General features: G+C 51.8%; 1 pseudogene; it reads left to right on the forward strand.

Annotated features, from left to right (window-relative positions):
* The first annotated feature begins 7529 nt into the window (after nucleotides 1-7529).
* On the forward strand, nucleotides 7530-10722 carry LOC109774882 (bZIP transcription factor ABI5 homolog; annotated as a pseudogene).
* The last annotated feature ends 12695 nt before the right edge of the window (nucleotides 10723-23417 follow it).

A 23417-nucleotide genomic window follows, 5' to 3' on the forward strand; every position in this document is an offset into this window, starting at 1 on the left:
TAGCCTTCAGGCGCTCCCTCGTTGGCCAACCGTGACGATGATCATCAACCCGCATGCTCATATGGGTGTGTGCATTGGACGGCATGACGATGATCCTCCATTTCTAAGAAAAAACCTCCTACACTTACCATCATTTGGTAATTTCTTGCAACAACCTATTCGCAAAATATAAAAATAGTTAATGTGTGTGTGATGATGGTAACATCCTGTGGTCGTGATATCTTTTTACATCTAGTGGAGAAGATGACGGAGTAGTCCAAGGAGAACGCCAACACCAAGAAGGGTGCAACCGTAGCGACAATTGTGGTGTTGACAGTAGTTAGCATAGTTGTGCTAGCAGGAGGATGAGGAGGACTAGCATTCTGGCCATTTTGTGTGTTTGATGCAACCGCAGCGAAAATTGTGGTGTTGATAGTAGTTACCATTTCTTTTCATAGCGGGATGGTATAGTAATTTACTAGTAGTACCTAAAACATGTAAGGACCCAAATGTCAATGTTTATCTGGTCAAGCAAGTCAACTTGAGTTGTTATGATTGTTTATCGATGATGATGGGTTTGTCGGAAACTTTAGACAAACGAAATAAAAGAATATTAGCAATATGTTGATGTGTACTCGCATTTTAATATGATGTGATGCTATGTTTGTGGTCCATTTCGGATGTGTGTGTGGGATTCTTCACCTTTGCTCTCTTTTTAACAAGTGGAGATGACACTCGAGATGAGTTTAGTCACTTAGGTGCACTTTGTCGCATCGGTGAAATTTGAGCTATCAAATAGTTTTTAAATCTGGTGAAATTTGAGGTATTCAAATCAGTGGTTATGCGGGATCCCGTGAGACTAGACGATGGTCACCCATTGCAATGATTGGGTAGTCGATCCCCTTTCCCCTATGTCGCGCCTTGCTCCTTGCGGGTCTGGCTAACCGTTGGGCTCCCTGGTTTGCCAACCATAACTGTGATCATCAACCATCGTACTCTTTTGGCTGTGCGTATCGGAGGCTAGGGCGATCCTCCTTTTCTTAGAAAAAAACCCTTCTACATTTACCATCATTTGCCAATTACTTGCAACAACCTAATTGCCAAGTCTTAAAATAGTTAATATGAGTGTGCTGATGGTGCCACCCTGTGATCGTGATTTTATTACAGCTAGGGGAAAACATGATGGAATATTTCATGGTAAAAGTCAATGCACACAAGTTTCATGGTAACACCATGTGGGTTTCTAATCCTCCAATTTTCTATTGATTTTCCTCTCATTGAAGCGACATATATATGGTTTACAAGTTGTTTGATCTCACATGAATCTTTCCTAGGGGGCAATAAGTGATGGTAAAAAAAGGAGGCAGATTCTCATCCACATAGCCCAACACCGAAGGTAATTAGTCTATGCACACGATTACTTCATCTGCATGCTTTATTCACATGTGTTTGGCAACTATTTGTGACATTAAATTAATTTCTAGTTCGCTTATGTGTGTATTATTTTACGTAGATTCCAAGGCAGTCTCCTTGGTACACCCCAACAATTTTTATTTGCTCCCAATTTTATGACTACACATCATATATGACAACTTTTTTGTCCACAAGGATTTCGTGTTACCTGTGAGACACGTTTCACTTTTTTGTGGTAAATTTTTGCTATGAAACACAAGGTCATGCTCTACATATGCATGCCTAGCAACTTATTCCTGATTTTTTGGACACACAATATCTATGAAAAATTTTGTAGTGTCCTTAAATGGTATTTCTTTTTACATTCTCCCATGTGTGCATATTGTAAATTTATCTCGTGGCACCCCGTTGCAAAGGGCTGGCGCTTCTTTTTGTATCGAGGTTTGGATACACATTTCTTGAATGACAACTTTGTTGTTCATGTGGATTTACATATTTCTATGGCTGTGGAAAGTGTTTTTTACTGAACATTGTAGGGACAAGCTCCACAGCCAAACTTTCCTTTCACGCCCCATGATTTTGCTGATTTTTTGCACACACACCCTCTCCACTTTTGCATTTTCTTGGTCACTTGCAGCTACTTCATGTTAACAACTTAGATATTGGACATAAATGACTTGAAATAAATATATCCCATGAACCTTTCATTGATAGTAGTTACGTTTTCTTTTTGGACCGGGATGGTATAGTAATTTACTAGTGGAACCTAAAACCCGTAAGGAGCCAAATGTCAGTGTTTATCTGGTCAAGCAAGTCTACTTGAGTTCTTGTTATTGTTTATAGGTGATCATGGGTTTGTTAGAAACTTCAGACAAACGGAATAAATGAAAATTATAAATATGTTGAGGTGTACTCGCATTTTAATATGATGCGATGCTATGTGTGTATTCCATTTCAGATGTGTGTGTGGGAGTCTTCACCTTTTCTCTCTTCTGAAGAAGTGGAGATGATACTCGAGTTAAGCTTAGTCACGTAGGCACATTTTGCCACACCGGAGAAATTCGAGCTATCAAATAGTTTGTAAATCTGGTGAAATTTGAGGTATTCAAATCAGTGGTTATGCGTGATCCCGTGAGACTAGACAATGGTCACCCATTGCAATGCTTGGGTAGTCGATCCCCTTTCCCTTCGATCGTGGCTCGCTGCTTGAGGGTATGGCTAGCCTTTAATTGGGCTCCCTCGTTTTCCAACCATGACCGCGATCATCAACCCTCGTACTCGTATGGCTGTGTGTATCGGAGGCCAGGATGAGCCTCCTTTTTCAGAAAAAAATCATTTTACACTTACCATTATTTTCCAGTTACTTGCAACAACCTAATTGCCAAGTCTTAAAATAGTTAATGTAAGTGTGCAGACAGTAACACCATGTCATCGTGATTCTTTTATAGCCAGGGGACAAGATGATGGAATATTCCATGGTAATAGTCAATGCCAAGAACCTTGGTGCCCTGTCGTGACACTACGGCAGCTGCATCTATTGAATGGTGACCCGCCATTCAACTTCTATAGTCGTTTCGGCAGGAGGATCAGCAGGACTTGCAATCTGGTCATTTTGTGTCTTTGATGCAACTGCAGTAACAATTCTGGTGTTGATAGTAGTTACCTTTTGTTTTTGGAACGGGATGGTATAGTAATTTACTAGTAGTACCTAAAACTCGTAAGGAAGCAAATGTCAGCGTTTATATGGTGCAGCAAGTGAACTTATGTTGTCATTATTGTTAATAGGTTATGATGGGTTTGTCGGAAACTTCAAACAAATGTTACATTTCGGATATGCACGCTCACATTAACTTATGTTGTCATTATTAACAATATGTTGATGTGTACTCGAGCTTTAATATGATGTGATGCTATGTGTGTGGTCCATTTCGGATATGCGTGTGGGAGTCTTCGCCTTTCCTCTCTTCTAAAGAAGTGGAGATCACGAGTTGAGTTTAGTCATGTAGGCACTCTTTGCCGCTTTGGTGAAATTTTAGCCATTCAAATAGTTTTGAAATCTAGTAAAATTTGAGATATTAAAATGAGTGGTCATGCGGGATCCCTTGAGATTTATTGGTGGCCACCCATCGTAATGCTTGAGTAGTTGATCCACTTTCTCCTCCATCATGACTTGCTGCTGGAGGGCCCGGCTAGCCTTCAGTTGTGCTCCTTGGTTGGCCAACATGACAGCGATCATCAACCCTCATACTCTTATGGTTGTGTGCATCGGAGCCTAGGGGTGATCCTACTTCTCTAAGAGAAAAACCTCCTACACTTACCATAATTTACCAATTGCTTGCAATAACCTAATTGTCAAGTCTTTAAAGAGTTAATGTGAGCGTGCTGATGGTAACACCTTGTGGTCATGATTTTTCTATAACTGGTGGAGAAGATGATGGAATTGTCCAAGGAGAATGTCAACGCCAAGAAGGGTGGTGCCCTGTCGCGGCGCTGCGGTAGCTGCATCTTGTGAACAATGACACACCATTCAGCTTCTATAGCCATCTTGGCAGGAGGATGGGGGACTTGCATTCTGGCTATTTTGAGTGTTCGATGCAACTGCACCAACAATGGGAGTGTTGATAATAGGTACCTTTTATTTTCGAAGCGGGATGGTATAATAATTTACTAGTAGTACCTAAAACCCATAAGGATTCAAGTGTCAGTGTTTATCTGATCAAGCAAAGTGAACTTTTGTTTTTATTACTGTTTATAGGTTATTATGGGCTTGTCAGAAACTTCAGACAAACTGAACAAAAGAAAATTAGCAATATGTTGATGCGTACTCACGCTTTAATATGATGCGATGCTATGTGTGTTGTCCATTTTGGAAGTGTTTGTGGGATTCTTGCCTTGGCTTTTTTTGGAGAAGTGGAGATGTCACACGGGTTAAGTTTAGCCAGGTAGGCGCAGTTCGCCGCATTAGTGAAATTTGATCCATTTAAATAGTTTTTCAATCTTGTGAAATTTGAGCTATTCAAATCAATGGTCACGCTTAATGGCGGTCACCCATTGCTTGGGTAGTTACTCCACTTTCCCCTCCATCACGGCCCATTGCTTGAGGATCTAGCTAGCCTTCGGTTGCGCTCCCTGTTTGGACAACCATGACGGTCATCATCAACCCTCTTAAGGATGTGTAAATTGGAGACCAAGGGTGATCCTCCTTTCCTAAGAAAAAAACCATCATACACTTACCATCATTTGTCAATTGCTTGCAACAACCTAATTGCCCAACCTTAAAGTAGTTAATGTGTGCATGCAGATGGTAACACCCCATGGTCATGATTTTTATGTTACAACTAGGGAGAACATGATGGAACAATCCAAGGAGAACCTCAATGCCAAGAAGGGTGGCGCCCCTACTGTGGCGCTGCAGCAGCTGCATCTGGTGAATGGTGACCCGTCATTCAGCTTCCATAGCCGTGTTGGCAAGAGGATGAGTAGGACTTGCATTCTGGCTGTTTTGTGTCTTTGATGCAATTTTAGCAACAATTGTGGTGTTGGTAGTAGAGTTACCTGCTCTTTTTAGAGCGGGTTGGTATAGTAATTTACTAGTAGTACCTAAAACCCATAAGTACCCAAATTTCAGCTATGGGTTTATAGCTGATGATGGGTTTGTTGGTGATGATGGGTTTGTGAGAAACTTCAGACCCAATGGGACAAAACAAATTATCAATATGTTCATGTGCAGGAGTGCTTTACTATGATGTGATGTTATGTGTGTGGTCCATTTGATATGTCTCTGTGGGAGTCCTCGCCTTTGATCTCTTCTGAGGAAGTGGAGATGACACACAAGTTGAGTTTAGTCACGTAGGCGTACTTTGCCACGTCGGTGAAATTTGAGCTAGTCGAATCAATGGTCATGCGGTATCCTGTGAGACTTGACGGTGGTCATCCATCGCAATGATTGGGTATTTGATCCCCTTTCTCCTCCATCCCGGCTCGCTGCTTGAGGGTTCGGCTAGCCTTTAGTGGTGCTCCTTGGTTTGTCAACCATGACGGCGATCATCAACGTCTACCCCTTTCACACATGTGCTCTTGTTGCACACCGCACGCAACTGTTACATCATACACCCCCTCTTATTTCTAAAGTTCTTGAGCAGGAAAAAGGTGAACGTGTAAGTGTGGCTTTACAAGAATCGTAAGTGTATCTATTACGATGATAACCTCACAAAAATTTCTAACGGTGTAGGTTTTTTAAACAGTGGCCAAGTAACTAGTTATCCTAGACATGTAGACATTGAGCAGCAAGGCCTTGCATCATGTGCGCATAGCCCACCAATCATGCACACCGATTTTTCGTTAGTTCTCCCATCACCCAGTCCAAATGGGATCACACGCCCGACAACGATGACCCACAAGTATAGGGGATCAATCGTAGTCCTTTCGATAAGTAAGAGTGCCAAAACCAATGAGGAGCAGAAGGAAATGACAAGTGGTTTTCAGCAAGGTATTCTCTACAAGTACTAAAAGTAGCGGTGACAAATAGTTTTGTAGCAAGTTGATTAGTAACAAGTAATAATGGCAACCAAGGTGCAACAAGGTGGCCCAATCCTTTTATAACAAAGGACAAGCCAGAAAGTTCTCTTATATAAAACAAGGTGCTCTCGAGAACACATGGGAATTCTCGTCCAGTCACGTTCGTCATGTTTAGTTGATTCGCGTTTGGTACTTTAATAATTTGATATGTGGGTGGACTGGTGCTAGGGTGTTGTTCTCAATTCAACACACAACCCTCTTATGATTAACTCCCCTCGCAAGCATCCACAACTACGAAATAAGAATTAAGATAAATCTAACCACAACATGAAACATCACTACGAAAAAAACACTTCTGTGATGATACGTGTTTGTCGCGGTAGGTCACGTTTTCTGTCATGCATGTACATCCGGGATGACTTTATAACATAATGAAGATAGTCATACATGTGCTGTCGTAGAAGTGTTCCATGACAATACTCAAATTATCATCATGGAAGTGTCCACTTCCATGACGATAAATGGCGCGTCACGGAAGTGTTTTCGTCAAGGGTAACCGACACATGGCATCCACTGTAACGGGTCGCCGTTAAGCTATTGGGTTCCAGTTTGGATCAGATAACCCGCTAATAGCCCGGATCAATGGGGATTTTCCACGTGTAAAATTCCCATTGGCTAGAGGAACCACGTGTCGGCTAAGCATTGGGATAGATGTCATCCATTCAATGGACGGGAGGCGCCTATGATACGTCAACAAGTGGCACGGCCCAACAGTGGCACATTTAGGTGAAAAAAGTTGTCCCAGTCAAAATTAGCAGACCGGACCGTTTAGGGTCCACTTGTGTCCGGCCGATTTAGGGCCACGACCCATACGAGTGGTGCCAATTCGGCCAGTCAATGGTTCGTTAACTATTTGACACCATAGCAGCCCATCGTCAATTCGAGCCCGTTAATAGCCCGCTGTATATTTGGGCTTAATAGCGGTCAGAGGTAATTTCAGCCTGTTAACAGCCTATTCTAGGGATGGGCAAATTTTTGGGATGTACGTCTTTCGGCCTTTTTGCGAACCATTCAAGTGTTGGGCCAATTTCCAACCTGGTGCGTCTTTCAGCCCACTAACGGCTCATACAGGAGTTAGGCCATTTATAGTCGGACCTGAGTTTTGGCCTCTTAACGACCCATGCTCTTCATGGACCAATACCAGCCGGTGTCTTTTTTGGGCTGCTAAAGACCCACAACAAAGTTGGACCATATACAGTAGCAGCTGACTTTTGGCCTCTTAGCGGCCCATGTCATCGGGGCACAATTCAAGCCCGACCTTACTATCGGCCTGTTAACGGCCCGTGTTGTTAATCACCCCACTTATGGCCCGCTTTGGAAGTACCCTATCTATCCTGTACGAGATGGACTATCTACTACTGTACCGATCTATCTATATATAGCTCACATTTTTCATCAATCACGTGAATTTAATAGCTATCTAATGCTTTAATTGATGCTTATCTCTTGCATGTGACAGGCTATAAATAGGGGGCGCGGCGCACAAAACTGAACCACACACCACAAGCAAGAGGGTACGTAGCATATACTAAGCAAGACCAGAGTGGTGAGATAGTAGGATGGCATCGGAGATGAGCAAGGACGTGAAGTTCTTCGAGGAGGAAGTCACCTCACACCCGAGCGTTCTCGAATGTGAGGAGCAGACGGTTGCACCGGCACGGCAGTCTTCGATCTTCGCACTGATGCTGGACTAGCTACAAAACTCGGTGTGCAAGGAGGGGCGCAATTTTGGGTCATGGACGAGTTCATGAGCAACATATGGAATGCCGAGGAGTTCCAAGTGGCGACCGAAGGTTGCTTTGTGGGCATTGAGGTGGCTCCTGTGGTGGGTGCTGGTGGAGGTGGAGGTGGTGGAGTGCGGGAGGAAGCAACCTAGCCTGGCAGGAGTCGTTCTCCTTGCCTCCCCCGCTATGCCGGAATACGATGGAGGAGGTGTGGGCTAAGATAAACAGGGAGCCCTGGCCGGTGCATCCCAAGCCTCAGGTCGCGCGACCCTCACCGCAGCCTCTTATCTATTTGCCGATGGGGAATGGCGGTTCGGTTGCGGCCAACGACCAGCAAGGGACGCTAGGCGAGATGACGCTAGAGCTGTTCCTTGTCAAGGCTAGCGTGGTCCGGGGATCTGGCGCCAGCGGCCAGGCGCCTGTGCCGGCCGGCATGGTCCATGGACAGATGAACCACGTGCAGTAGGGGAAGCAGCATGGCCCAATGATGTACCCGATGGCACCGGCCAACGGCTTGTTCCAGGTGATGGGTGACGGCATGGGGTTTGTCCCCAACCGGTACGCAGGGATGGCCATGGTGCTGCCGCCACCACATCCTCAAGGTGGGGTGGCTATCATGAGCCCCGAGTCATTGGACGGGAGGAGCCATAACGCAGGCTGACATGATGAACTACATGGGCGATGGAGCGATGATGGCGAACGACTGCACCCGGAAGTGCGGCGCTCCGGAGGATCGGTCCTGTGAGAGGAGCATCAAGCACCGCCACTGCCGCATGATCAGGAACCATGAGTCGGCCACACGATCGTGTGCCATGAAGCAAGTACTTACTTTGTTGCCAAAATTGTTAGCTTTATGCAATGCCATTTTTGCAACGGTGACACACCATTCAACTTCCATAGCCTTGCTGGCAGGAGGAGGAGGACTTGAATCTAGTTGTCTTGTGTGTTTGATGCAACTGCAGCAACAATTGTGGTGTTAATAGTGGTTACCTTTTCTTTTCAAAGCAGGATGATATATTAATTTTACTAGTGGTACCAAAAACCCATAAGGACCCAAATATCAGGGTTTATCTAGTCCAGCAAGTGAACTTGTGTTGTTGTTACTATTTATAGGTGATTATGGATTTGGGAGAAACTTCAAATAAATTGAACAAAAGAAAATTAGCAATATGTTGAAATGTACTCCGAAAGTCCGCTTCTACTTCCGAGCTCAATTGAGCTCGGAATGAACAGTAAATTAAACAAAATTAAAAAACTTTGATAAACTCCGAATTTTTTGGGTGTAAACTTTGACAAATGTTTTGATGCTTGCAAATTTCACCCCGAAATAACATTCGTGAAAGTCATGGCGAAAAAACAACACACCAAAATGCTTTTGAAAATAGCATTTCTAGAGTGTCAAATTTGCTTTTTACCACGACTTCCAAAAATGATATTTCTGCATAAAATTTGCAAGCACTCAGAACATTTATCAAAGTTTGAACCAGAAAAAAATCAGAAAATGTGATGCTATGTGTGTGGTCTATTTCGGAGGATTGTGTGAGAGTTTTCGCCTTTGCTATCTTCTAAAGAAGTGGAGATGACACATGACTTGAATTTAGTCACGTAGGCATGCTTTGTCGCGTCCGTGAAATTGGGTCTATTCGAATAGTTTTTAAATCCAGTGGAATTGTAGCAATTGAAGTCATTAGTCACACGGGATTCTGTTAGGCTTGACAGTGGTCATCCATCACAATGCTTGGGTAGTCGACCCCCTTTCCTCTCATTCATGGCTTGCTGCTTGAGGCTCCGGCTGGGCTTTAGTTGTGCTCCCTGGTTGGCCAACCATGACGGTGATCATCAACCCTCATAATCTTATGGCTGGGTGCATCGGAGGCTAGGAGTGATCCTCCTTTTCTAAGAAAAAACCTCCTGCACTTCCATCATTTGCCAATTGCTTGCAACAACCCAGTTGCCAAGTCTTAAAACATTAAATGGGTGTGTGTTGATGGTAACACCCTATGGTCATGATTTTTTTACACCTAGTGTTGAAGATAATGGAACGGTTCAAGTAGAATGTCAACGCCAAGAAGGGTGGCACCTTGTTGCCGTATTGCGACATCTACTTCTAGAGAATGGTGACACGCCATTTAGCTCCCTTTGTTGTGCTAGTAGGAGGATGAGGATGAACGACATCATATTAAACAACGACAATTGTGGTGTTGACAGTAGTTACATTTTCTTTCCGAATGGGGATGATATAGCAATTTACTAGTAGTACATAAAACCCAGAAGGACGCAAATGTATGTGTTTATCTAGTCAAGCAAGTGAACTTGCATTATTGTTACTATTTATAGGTGATGGTGGGTTTGTCAATAACTTCAGACAAATGGAACAAAATAAAATCAACAATATTTTGAAATGCACTCGTGCTTTAATATGATGTGATGTTATGTGTGTGTACCATTTTGGATGTGTGTGTGGGAGTCTTTGCCTTTGCTTGCTTCTCAAGAAGTGGAGATGACACACGAGTTAATCACATAGGCACACTTTCTGCGTCGGTGAAATTTAAGCATTTAAATAATGTTTTAATCCAGTGCAATTTGAGTTATTAAAATCAATGGTCACGTGGGATCCCTTGAGACTTGACGGTAGTCACCCATTGCAATGCGTGGGTAGTCGATCCCCTTTACCCTCCATCATGGCTCGCTTCTTAAGGGTCCGACTAGCCTTTAGTTGTTCTCCCTAGTTTGCCAACCATGACGGCGATCATCAACCCTCATACTCTTAAGGCTGTGTGCACTAGAGGCCAAGGGTGATCCTCCTTTTCTAGGAAAAAACCCTCCTACACTTACCACTATTTGCCAATTGGTTGCAACAACCAAATTGTGAAGTCTTAAAACATTTAATGTGTGAGTGCAGATGGTAACACCTGTGGTCATGATTTCTTTTACAGCTGGTGGAGAAGATGATGGAATAGTCCAAGGAGAACGTCAATGCCAAGAAGGGCAGTGCGGTGCTGTGACAGTTGCATCTGGTGAACGGTGACTGATAACCCACAAGTATAGGGGATCGTTTGTAGCCTTCTTCGATAAATAAGAGTGTCGAACCCAAAGAGGAGCTAAAGGCAGAACAAATATTCCCTCAAGTTCTATCGACCACCGATACAACTCTATGCACACTTGATGTTTGCTTTACCGAAAACAAGTATGAAACTATTTTGTAGGTGTGATGCTAGAACTAATTTGCAAGAATAAAACTAGAAGTACTTTGCAAGATAATGAAAGTTAGGTGTTTAGTAAAAGGGTTTGTGTCAACAAGAAAGTTATTTGTCCCTAGGCAATCGATAACAAGTACCAGTAATCATTCTTGTAATTTTATATGAGAGAGAGGCATGAGCTAACATACTTTCTCTACTTGGATCATATGCACTTATGATTGGACCCCTAGCAAGCATCCGCAACTACTAAAGATAATTAAGGTCGTGAAACCCAACCATAGCATTAAGTATCAAGTCCTCTTTACTCACACACGTCATACCCCACTTACTCGGGTTTAAGCTTCTGTCACTCTCGCAACCCACCATAAGAGAACCATGAACATATTGCAACACCCTACAGTGGGGGGCCCTCACGTTTGCGTGAGAACGGAGGGCACCATAAAAAAGCACCATAAATAAAATATACAATCATACCAACCAAGATCACGATTAACCCACAAGACAAAACGGATCTACTCAAACATCATAGGATAGCCCAATATCATTGGGAAATAATATATGGAGTTGAGCACCATGTTTAAGTAGATATTACAGCGGGGAGAAGGGGTGTTACACCACTGCATAGAGGGGGAGAGAGTTAGTGTTGACGGTAGCAAGATTGTTGATGTAGATCGTCGTCCCGATCGTTGCCCCGGCGGCACTCCGGCGCCACCGGAAATGAGGGGGCGAGAGCCCCCTCCTTCTTCTTCCTTGGCCTCTCCCTAGATGGGAGGAGAGTTCCCCTTCTAGTCCTTGGTATCCATGGCGGCGGAGGGGCAGGAGACCCTCCGATATTGGATCTCCCTCTCTATTCTCTTTTGTTTCGCGCTACCCGGATCTGGCCGAAAACTGTTTCTTATATTCCCGGAGATCCGTAACTCTGATTGCGCTGAGATTTTAACATGATTTTTTTCTGGATATAAGCTTCCTTGCGCCCAAAGTAGAGCTCCAACCGACGTACGAGGTGAGCACAACCCACCACCACGCGCCTTGCTCAGGGGTGGTGCGCTGGTGTCTTGTGCCCTGTGTGGCCTCCGTTTGCGGTGATTCCAACTCCCAAAAATCACATATATTCCAAAATAATTCTTCGTAAAATTTTATTGCATTTGGACTTCATTTGATATGGATATTATGCAATACAAAAAACATGAAAAAAATAGGAACTGGCACTAGGCACTGGATCAATAGGTTAGTCCAATAAAGCATATAAAAAGTTGCCAAAAGTATGTAAAAGTTGTATAATATTGGCATGAAACAATCAAAAATTATAGATACGACGGAGACATATCAACATCCCCAAGCTTAATTCCTGCTCGTCCTCGAGTAGGTAAATGATAAAAAAGATAATTTTTGATGTGGAATGCTACCTGACATAAACTTGATCATATGTCTAGTCATGGCATGAAATTGAGACATAAGTGATTCAAAGAAATAGTCTATAATTTGACATAATGTCGGAGTAAGTGGCCACGGGTAGCCAAACCAGCTACCCCTGGCTCTTCAGAAAATTTATCAGGCCTTTGGGCCTTCAAGCACTCCAAGCATTTGGGCCGCCTTCCCCGGCCGGCTACCACTAAAGCCGACGCCCGGAAGGCGACCCAGCCTCACCGACTCCAAGAAGCCGGCCAAGAAGAACGCCGACTCCTAGAAGCCGGCCGGGACCACAACCGCCCCTACATAACGACGACCTGACGGGGCATGGCCACAGTGCGGCCCACGACCCCCGAAGCCCGAGGCGGGCATGGCTACAGGAGGCCGTACGGGAGGGATGTCTCCCGTGCGGCCCGGCACTGTAGCCACGCCAGCTACGACGTCATCCACGACCCCCTCCTGTACGGCCCAAGGACTGCGGGCCCCTTCAGCCAGAGAGAGGCGTGAAGGCGGCCCGGCTTTCCCTAGTCGGCCAGGAGCATGGCCGGCCTCCGGAAGCCGGCTACTCCCTTCCTCAAAGCAGGAGCCCCATTAAGGAGACAAGACGAGGTGAGGCTACAGTGATAGCCCCCGAGGCGGCCCACTGTAGCCATGCTCACCTCGACAAAGCCCTCATCATCAGAGGCGCGGCTACAGTAAGCAGCCGCCGACAGAGCCCTAGGCGGTGGGGCCGGCCTGTCGACCAAGTAACCGGCAGCCGGCGGGACCCACCAGTCGGCGGGACCCAGCAGCCGGCGGAGAAGCCGGCGAGCATAGACACTGACGGCTGGGACCAGATCCCAGCCGGATTACCATTGTATCCCCGGGGGGTGGGCCTATATAAACCCCCCGGAGCACCCATGCAAAGGGTTCGCACCCAAGCATAGTTGGCCACTGAGCATAGTTCGCTTCTGGTTGGCCCCTCTGCATGTTTGGCTTCCAAGCATAGTTGGCCACTGAGCATAGTTCGCTTCTGGTTGGCCCCTCTGCATGTTTGGCTTCCAAGCATAGGACACACACACACACACCATAGATAGAGAGAAGCAAGAGCTAGCCTTGTTCTTCTTCTCCCTTGATCCCGACAGCTCTAGGAGCGATTGTAGCTACTCTTTATCGAGCTAGTGATCATGCGGAGACCCCGCAGAGCAGGACTAGGGGTGTTATCTCCTCGGAGAGCCCCGAACCTGGGTAAGATTCGCCGGCGTGCATGTCTTCGCCTCATCCCGTTTCCAGGCACCGGCGACGTTTTATTGGCTCCCACAATGATAAGCCATCCCTTGGCATATGTCGTACCAACCACCCGACATTTGGCGCCCACCGTGGGGCCAGGTGCACCGTCGTCCGGAGACCTGTTCTGGACGGGAACCTTCTTCCTTCCCCGCGAGCGCAGCCAGCCCGCTGCGCCCGATGGCGCTTGCCCCGACGCGCTGCAAGGCGTCGACGACGCCTGCGCAGCGAGCTGCCTCGCCGATCAGCTCGGCGAGACTCGCATCTCCGACGAGCCTGCGTCCGACGCAGGCACCGACTACCCCGAGAGCCGCCTCGTCAGCCTACTCGACCAACTTCACGTCTCCAGCGAGCCTGCTGTGGACATGGAGTCTGTCGGCTCCACCGACCCGATGCTCATCGACTCCGACACCGCGTCGCTCGACGCCTACCCCTCCGACGTGGCGGTTTTCGACGACCCACTCCCTCGAGCTGACAGCGGCAGCAGCGCTGTCACCGAAGTGCTGGTCATCAGCCACGTCTCCAACTCGGGCGGGAGCGCCCGCGACGCCCAGCAAGCAGCGATGCACGACCTCTCCATCCCCCTCCGGGCCGACGCCGACGTCGAGACCCTGGAGGCACGCCGTCTTGCCCTCATCACGCAGAGCAAGAAGATAGCCTCGATGAGACGCCTCACCGAGGCCCACCAGCGCGAAGTCGACCGCGCCGCCTTCGGGACGCCGCCTCCGAGCGGCCCGAGCCGAGCCGGCTTCGTCCAGAAGCGCGGCGCAGCCGTTGCCAGCATGCTAGGCGTAGATCGCCCCGTCTACGCCACCCCGCTCGAGAATCTGCGAGCCGCTCAGGCGGCAGCAGAGGAGCTCAATGGGCTGGGAGCCGATGAGCTCCCCTACATGACAAGCCGGATCCAGCAGCTGATCGACGCGGCTGCAGAACGGCACGAAGCCGGCGCCCGAGCTGATAGCCATCCCCCGCGCCGGGAGCACGCCGCGACGTCCCGCTCGCCGACTGCGAGCGGCACGCGCCAGAAGAAAGACAAGGAGCCGGCTGCCAGCCGTAGCCGGACCCGCATCACTATCGAGCGCGACGCGGAAGGCCGCCCTCGGGCGGTTGAACATCAGGGAAACCTGCCTCCTCCCCCGCCTCGAAGAGAAAGACGCCTCACTCCGCCGCCCATCACACATCCGACTCTTGGCGACCGACTCGGCCGCCGAGAAGGAGTCGGCGAGAGTGACGCCCGCCACAGGATCGACCGCCTTGCTCGGTCCCTGGCGTTAGAAGAAGAAGATGATGTCGGCCTGCCATGCTTTGGCCCCCGCATCCGCGACGAGCCCTTCCCCAAAGGGTTCTCGCTCCCCAGAGACACGCCCAAGTACAACGGCTCGGTGAAGCCAGAAGATTGGCTCATCGACTACTCCACAGCCGTCAGCATCGCCAACGGCAACCGGCGCGTTGCCGTGAAGTACGTCCCCCTGATGCTGCAGGGCACGGCGCGCACATGGCTCAACAGCCTCAAGCCATACAGCATCAACAGCTGGCTGGATTTCACAGAGGTTTTCGTCCGCAACTTCACTAGCACCTACAAGCGGCCTCCCAAGCCTCGCCAGCTCTCCCTCTGCGTCCAAGGGCCCAACGAGTCGACCCGCGACTACCTCACGCGATGGGCCGAGCTCCGCAACTCCTGCGAGGGAGTGCATGAGGTCCAGGCCATCGAGTACTTCACCGCCGGGTGCCGAGAGGGCACCCTCCTCAAGCACCGACTCCTCTACGACGAACCCGCTACCCTCGATGAGTTGCTGATCACCGCCGACAAGTACGCCACTGCCGACTCCTCCATGAAGACCGAGCTCCGAGTAGATGCCTCGGGGAAGGTAGTCGCTCCGGCTCCCAAGACGCCGGCTGGCGACCCAAACCGGCGCCCCTACCAGAACGACCACAAGCGCAAGGGCCCCATGCCGACTTCCTCCAGTCGGCAGGTGGCCACAGTTGAAGACGAGCAGCCCGAGGAGCGGCCCGCTCCCAAGAAGAAGGGAGGCCGGCCGCCCTGGCAGCCGTCCTTCTCCTACGAACAAGCGCTCGATGCCCCCTGCAAGTTCCACAGCGGCGCGAAGCCGTCCAACCATACAACACGGAAATGCCACTGGCTCACCCGCATCACCAAGGGCGAAGGGATAGTGCCGCCTCCGCCTCCCGGCCCGCCGCCTCCAGCTCCCCAGCAGCTGGCGGCCCGGCCGGCAGTCGGCGCCATCCAAGACGAGTTCCCTGAAGCGCACGACGCCTACGTCGTCTTCACGAGTCAAGTCGATGACAAGCGCAGCCGACGCCGGCAACACCAAGAAGTAAACACAGCCGCCTCTAGCACCGCCGAGTTCATGCATTGGTCGGAAAAGCCCATCAGCTGGAGCCAGGCCGACCACCCAGAGGTGATGCCTTCGCCTGGCTCCTATGCTATGGTCTTGGACGTCACCCTTGCGACGGAGAGGCGAGCTGCCAGATTTTCCCGCGTCCTGATAGACGGCGGAAGCAGTATCAACATACTGTACCGCGACACCATGGACAAGCTGAACATCAAAGCAAAGCAGCTCATGCCGAGCCGCACTGTCTTCCATGGTATCGTACCCGGCCTATCTTGCTCTCCAATCGGCAAGATCAAGATGGATGTTCTCTTCGGAGACAAAGATCACTTCCGCCGGGAAGCAATATGGTTCGAGGTGGTGGACCTGGAGAGCCCCTATCATGCACTACTTGGCCGACCTGCTTTGGCCAAGTTCATGGCTGTGCCCCATTATGCCTATCTGAAGATGAAGATGCCGAGCTCGAAGGGGATCATCACGGTAGCCGGCGACTACAAGAAGTCCATCGAGTGTGCCATGGCCAGCAGCCGGCTGGCCGAGTCCCTCGTGGTGGCGGAAGAGAAGAAGATGCTGGAACGGGTTGTGGCCATGGCCGGCAAGCAGCCGACTTTGTCCCCCAACCCCAAGGACTGTGATGCGCAGGGCTCCTTCAAGCCTACCAAGGAGACGAAGAAGATACCTCTAGACCCGGAGCACCCGGAGAGGTTCGCCGTGATTGGGGCGAACTTGGACAGTAAATAGGAAGGCGAGCTCGCCGACTTCCTCCGTGAGAATCGAGACATCTTTGCATGGTCCCCAAAGGACATGCCGGGTGTCCCGAAGGATTTCGCTGAGCACAAATTACATGTCCGAGCTGATGCGAAGCCGGTCAAGCAACCCCTCCGCCGACTATCAGAAGAGAAGCGAAGAATCGTGGGAGAAGAGATAGCCCGGCTCCTCGCAGCCTGCTTCATCGTGGAAGTGTTCTTTCCAGAATGGCTTGCCAATCCCGTTCTGGTTTTGAAGAAGAATAACAAGTGGCGCATGTGTATAGACTACACAAGTCTGAACAAGGCCTGCCCAAAGGATCCGTTTTCCTGGCCACGGATTGACCAAGTGATAGACTCTACAGCCGGATGCGAGCTGTTGTGTTTTTTGGATGCATACTCAGGGTATCATCAGATCAAGTTGGACCCAGCTGACCGCCTGAAGACTGCCTTCATCACACCCTTTGGAGCTTTCTGCTACCTGACAATGACATTCGGCTTGAGAAACGCCGGTGCCACTTTTCAGCGTTGCATGCAGAAATGTCTCTTGAAACAACTCGGCAGAAATGCCCACGTCTACGTAGACGACATTGTGGTGAAGACAGAGAAGCGCGGTACCTTGCTGGAAGACCTGAAGGAAACATTTGCCAACTTGCGCCGATTCCAGATCAAGCTCAACCCCGAGAAGTGCGTGTTCGGAGTACCAGCCGGCCAGCTGCTAGGCTTCCTGGTCTCCGAACGCGGCATTGAGTGCAACCCTGTCAAGATCAAGGCCATCGAGAGGATGGAGATACCCACCAAGCTGCGAGATGTGCAGAAGTTCACTGGCTGCTTAGCCTCCCTGAACCGTTTTATCAGCCGACTAGGAGAGAAGGCCCTCCCCCTGTACCGACTCATGAAGAAGTCCACTCACTTTGAGTGGAATGATCAAGCCGACCAAGCCTTCCATGAGTTGAAGAAAATGTTGACCACTCCGCCCGTCCTGGCTGCGCCGACTGAGAAGGAGCCCATGCTCCTCTACATCGCCGCGACAAGCCGAGTCGTCAGCATTGTTGTTGTGGTCCAGCGCCCGGAGGAAGGCCGAGCCCAGCTGGTCCAGAGGCCGGTCTACTATCTCAGCGAAGTACTATCTAGCTCGAAGCAAAACTACCCGCACTACCAGAAGATGTGCCATGGGGTGTACTTCGCTGCCAAGAAATTGAAGCCCTACTTCCAAGAGCACCCCATCACGGTCGTGTGCACTGCCCCGCTCGCCGAGATCATAGGCAGCCGGGATGCATCCGGCCGGGTGGCCAAATGGGCCATTGCCTTGGCGCCTTACACGATTTTCTATCAACCCCGCACCGCCATCAAGTCGCAAGCATTGGCCGACTTCCTCGTCGACTGGGCCGAGACCCAGTACTTACCGCCGGCTCCCGACTCTACCCATTGGCGGATGCACTTTGACGGGTCCAAGATGCGCACCGGCTTGGGAGCCGGCATCGTCCTCACCTCTCCCAAAGGCGACAAGCTCAAGTACACGCTGCAGATCCACTTCGCCGCCTCCAACAACGTGGCCTAGTACGAGGCGCTCGTACATGGGCTCCGGCTAGCCAAAGAGCTCGGCATACGCCGGATCCTGTGCTACGGCGACTCCGACTTAGTGGTCCAGCAATCATCTGGCGATTGGGGCGCCAAGGACGCGAACATGGCGAGCTACCGCTTCCTCGTCCAGCAGATGAGCGGATACTTCGAAGGGTGCGAGTTCCTTCACGTGCCAAGGGCCGACAACGACCAAGCAGATGCCCTAGAACGGATCGGCTCCACCCGACAAGCCATACCGACTGGCGTCTCCCTCCAACGCCTCCTCAAGCCGTCCATCAAGCCGTCTCCAGAGTCAGACTCCATCTTCGTACCGCCTGCGCCAGAAACAGCCGGATCCGGCTCAAGAAATCCCGCAGGCGGCACGGGGACTTCGACGACTGCCCCGGGAACCGACGTAGTTGCACCCGGCCCAGGGACCTCAGAGCCCGGCCCGGGGACTGCAGCAGTCGGCCCGGGGATTGCAACGACGCAAGAAGTGGTGGTCGACCCCAACGCAACACCCAACCCACCCACCCGAGTCATGGTGGCCACGATAACAGCAGAAGAAGTCATAGCTCCCTCATGGGCCCAGCCCATCCTCAAGTTCCTAGTCAGCAGAGAGCTGCCGGCTGATGAGATCGCAGCAAGACTAGTGCAACGACGAGCCGCAGCATACACAATAATCAATAGGGAGCTGGTGAAGCGCAGCATTACTGGAGTCTTCCAGCGTTGCGTCGAGCCAGAAAAAGGAGTGGCAATCCTCAAAGACATCCACCAAGGCGAATGCGGCCACCACGCCGCCTCAAGATCCCTCGTGGCCAAGGCTTTCCGCCATGGGTTCTTCTGGCCGACTGCCTTGGAGGATGCTAAAGAAATAGTCAAGACCTGCAGAGGATGTCAAGTCTTCATTTCCAAACAATACCTGCCGGCTTCTGCCCTCAAGACCATTCCCCTCACCTGGCCTTTCGCCGTCCGGGGACTGGACATGGTGGGCCCTTTCAAGAAGGCCCGCGGTGGCTTGACACATCTACTTGTTGCTGTGGACAAGTTCACAAAGTGGATCGAAGCAAAGCCGATTAAGAAGCTGAACGGGCCGACTGCCGTGACATTCATCACCGACATCACCACTCGGTACGGCGTGCCGCACAGCATCATCACCGACAACGGCACAAACTTCGCCAAAGGCGCGCTGGCACGCTTCTGCGCGACACAGGACATCCGACTAGACTTAGCGTCTGTTGCCCACCCGCAGTCAAACGGCCAGGTCGAGCGACCAAATGGACTTATCCTCTCCGGCATCAAACCCCGACTGGTTGTACCACTGGAGCGATCGGCCGGCTGCTGGCTCGAAGAGCTGCCGGCTGTCCTCTGGAGTCTGCGCACTACACCCAACAAGTCAACCGGCTTCACTCCATTCTTCCTCGTGTACGGTGCCGAGGCTGTCATCCCAACCGACATCGAGTTCGACTCGCCTCAGATCACCATGTACACGGAGGAAGAAGCCAAAGAAGCAAGAGAAGACGGCGTCGACCTACTGGAAGAAGGCCGGCTGTTAGCCCTCAGCCGGTCCGCCATCTACCAGCAAGGCCTGCGCCGCTACTACAACCGCAAGGTCAAGCCAAGATCCTTCCAAGAGGGCGACCTTGTGCTCCGGCTGATCCAGCGAACAGCCGGCCAGCACAAGCTCTCGGCCCCTTGGGAAGGCCCCTTTGTCGTCAGCAAGGCACTCGGCAACGACTCCTACTACTTGATCGACACGCAAAAGCCAAGAGCACGCAAGAGAGACGACTCCGGCAAGGAGTCGGAGCGACCATGGAACGCAAACCTCCTAAGACGATTTTACAGCTGAAAAGCAGTATGTATCACGCTACCCCTTTTGTATTAAGTTACAAACCAACAGGCCCCCCGAACAGTACTCGGGGACTGCCTTTTATTTATCTATGGATGACGAGTGTCATATCCATGAATGTCTTATTACATTTTGAATTCTTGTCCGGCACCGGGTCCGACTAGTCGGCCCGGGGACTGGCCGCCTTAAGCTATATTATAAGTTCTTCCCGAAGTCAGCAAAGTAGTGCGCCGGCTCCCCAGTCCTCTCTTGTTGAAAGTCGCAGCTCAAAGAACTGACTGTCCGACTAGCAAGAGAGAAGACAGAAAGGACGCCCACACGAAAACGGCTAAGGAACAACTAACCTATATAGCAAAAAGACGGCCTCTATATACGCCTGCCGACTGTCACAATAGCCGGCTGGCCGGCTTCCTAAAAACTTAGCTTAAGTCCGACCGAGCTAAAAGTACTTCCCCCTCCCCAATCGGCCAGGCACTCCCCGGCTACAGATTGCAGAGCAACTGTTTGACTAGGGAGGCGGCAACCAAGGGAGGGTGGCAAAGGAAAAAAGCAGAAGGACAAAAAGCGAAAGTACAAGGAAAAGCCGATTGCATAACTTATATACATAAAGCCGCCTAAAGGCTGGCAACAGAATCACGTTTGAATACACCCAGTGGGTGGAATTGTGCAGACTTAATCGAACATTGTTCAAAAGTAACAAGACAGGAAACAAAAGAAAGAAGACAAAGGCGCAAAGGCCGAGTGGGTCGGTGAAGGCAGCTCGCCGGCTGAAGGAGTGGCCGCCTAGCTGGTCCTGGCTTGACCGCCTCCCGCAACAGGAGACGCACTCGCACGCAGCGTAGTGCTGGAGGCGCGGTCAGGCTGGCCGGCTGCTCCACCAGCCGGCTCGACGTCTTCACCCTCCTCCTCCTCCTCTTCGCCCTCGTCGCTGGAGTCGATCTCCTCCGCCGAGTCCTTGCTGTGCGCCGGGTCCAGCCCGAACCAATCTTCCGGCTGGGTGACCCCATTGTCGTCCACCTCGGGGGCGAAGACGTTGGTGTCGGTGTAGTCGGCGATCGCCGAAGCTCGCCGAATGATGGCCGGCCGCGCCGGCTCGAGCTCCGTGTCGGCTTGCTGCCGCCAGGTCGCCAGCTGGTCCAGATTCAGGCCTGGGTACCAGGCCTTGACGAACTCCAGCGCCCGCCCGGCGCCGGAGCGAGCCGCTGACGCCTTCCAAGCCTCGAAGCGCCCGACGGCCACCTCCAGCCAGTCGGCGGTCCGACTGGGAGTGCGCGGGATCACTTGGCCGGGCCAGAGGGCGGCCAGGACCTGCGACCCGGCACGCTGAAGCCGGCGGAGCAGCCTGTGAGCCGGCTGGATATGAGCCTGGATCGCCAGGAGCTGCTCCTCCAGCGAGCGGCCGGCAGTCGGCGAAATCTCGAAGCCGGCTTGCCTCTTCGCCTGGCGACGAGCTTCGATGGCCTGGTTGGCGGTAGTGGAATAGCCGGGGAAGTACTCTGCGCAGAAAAGAAAAGAAGAACCCCAAGTCAGAGAAACAAGTCAAAATCACAGATGGCAAGAGAGGACGAAGGGGTAGATGACTTACCGTCAACCAGATCCTCAATCTGGCCATAGCCGGAGACCAGAGTCTGCCTGGCTTCGTCCCAGGCGACCGCCTCCGTCTAGAACTCGGCCTGGAGGGCGGCTTCGCGGTCCCGCGCGGCCTTCAGCGCCGCCTTATGCCTTTCCTCCTGGTCGGCCAGCTTCTTGACCAGGCGATCGTGCTCCTGCACCAAGGCAGCGAGCTCCGCGTCCTTGGCACGAAGAGCAGTCTGGGACTCCCCCAGCTGTGCCCTCAGACTGGCATTGGCCGCTGCAGAGATAGAAGAACAAGAAGAACAATGAGAAATCATCAAGGAAGATCCGAGCCGACTGCTCAGCAGTCGGCCCGAATCTCGGGGACTACACCCAGTGGGTGCGCTGACGCGCCCCCACATGAGATAGAGATCAAGTCACATACCTCGGCTTTCAGCGAGATCGGCGGTCTTCTGCGTCAGCTCCCGAGCCTGGGAGTTGAAGGCGGCCGCTCGGAGGTTGTGGTAGTCCTGCAAGATGGACAGAAGACCAAAGTAAGAACAAAAGCAGCAAAAACAAAATCTCCAAGAAGTTCCAAGCCGCCTGCTCAGCAGCCGACTCGGAACTCGGGGACTACACCCAGTGGGTGCGCTGACGCGCCCCCACGAGAAAAGTCAAGGGCAAAATTGAGAATACTAACCCGGATGGCAGCCCGCGTGGCGAGGAATTCATCGGTGAACTGCCTCAGCATCGCGGCTTGGTTCTGGAGCCGGGTCCGGACGTCTTGTGCAGCGATGTTCACCACGGCTGTCCCTCCGCCTGGCGTCCACCCGAAGGTAGCGCTGGCCGCCTCCGCGTCTTGGGCCGACGAGCTGGAGCCTACGGCCGGCGGTGGCTCCGACGCCGCCTTATGCGGCTCCGACGCGGCCTTCCCTGCGCGCCGGCTTGGCGGAACCCGGACTGCCACCTCAGCTCCTGCGGCCGGCTCGCCTTCCGCCGACCGTGCGAGCGCAGACTCGGTCTGACCGCCTTGGGCCGCCCTAGTCGGAGGAGTCGGCCCCGGCGCCTCCCTCACGAAGATGACGTCGTCGCCGCTCCCGCCCAGACCCGGCTGGGAACCACTGGCTCCCCCTGGCGAGGGATCCGCGCCCCCGGGCGCCATGGTGCGCAGGGGGGTCACCATCAAGGCCTCCCCTGCCGCCGCTTCGGCCTCGGCCTCTGCCTGGGCCTTGGCTGCAGCCTCGGCGAGCGCCTTCGCCGCCTCCTCGTCCCAAGCCGCCTGGGCGGCGGCTGCCTTCCGTGCCTCTGCCTCCCGCGCTTCCTGCTCCTCCCGCACCTCCCGCGTGTTCCTTTCCGTCGCCTCCAGGAGGGCGGCACGGGGATCTACACGGCGGGTGGTGCTCCCAGAGCCCCCTGGCGACTCGACAACGGAGCAGGCAGCCGCCCGCTCGAGCGACAGTGGGGCTCTGATTAAAGAAAAGAAGAGAAAGGTTCAGAAGACCACCCAAGGAAAGAAAGAAGGAGAATACACAGAAAGAAAGAAAGCTTACGCTGACACAGCCTGCGGCTGCTTCACCACTTTGCGGAAGCGAGCCGCCTTCGCGGCCGCTTCTTCCCGCCTGGTGGCGGCCGCCCCACCCCTCGGCTTCTTCGTCCGGCTACCGAACATGCCCTGGGCGGCGCGACGTTTCTGGCCTCTACCCCGAGCAGGCTGCACGCTGGAGGAGCCCGCGCTGTGTCCGGAGGCTGGCTGGCGGGGCGGGACGACTTCGGCTTCGTCCTCG

The sequence above is a fragment of the Aegilops tauschii genome, chromosome 3, assembly GCF_002575655.3.
Source record: "Aegilops tauschii subsp. strangulata cultivar AL8/78 chromosome 3, Aet v6.0, whole genome shotgun sequence".
Classification (NCBI taxonomy): domain Eukaryota; kingdom Viridiplantae; phylum Streptophyta; class Magnoliopsida; order Poales; family Poaceae; genus Aegilops; species Aegilops tauschii.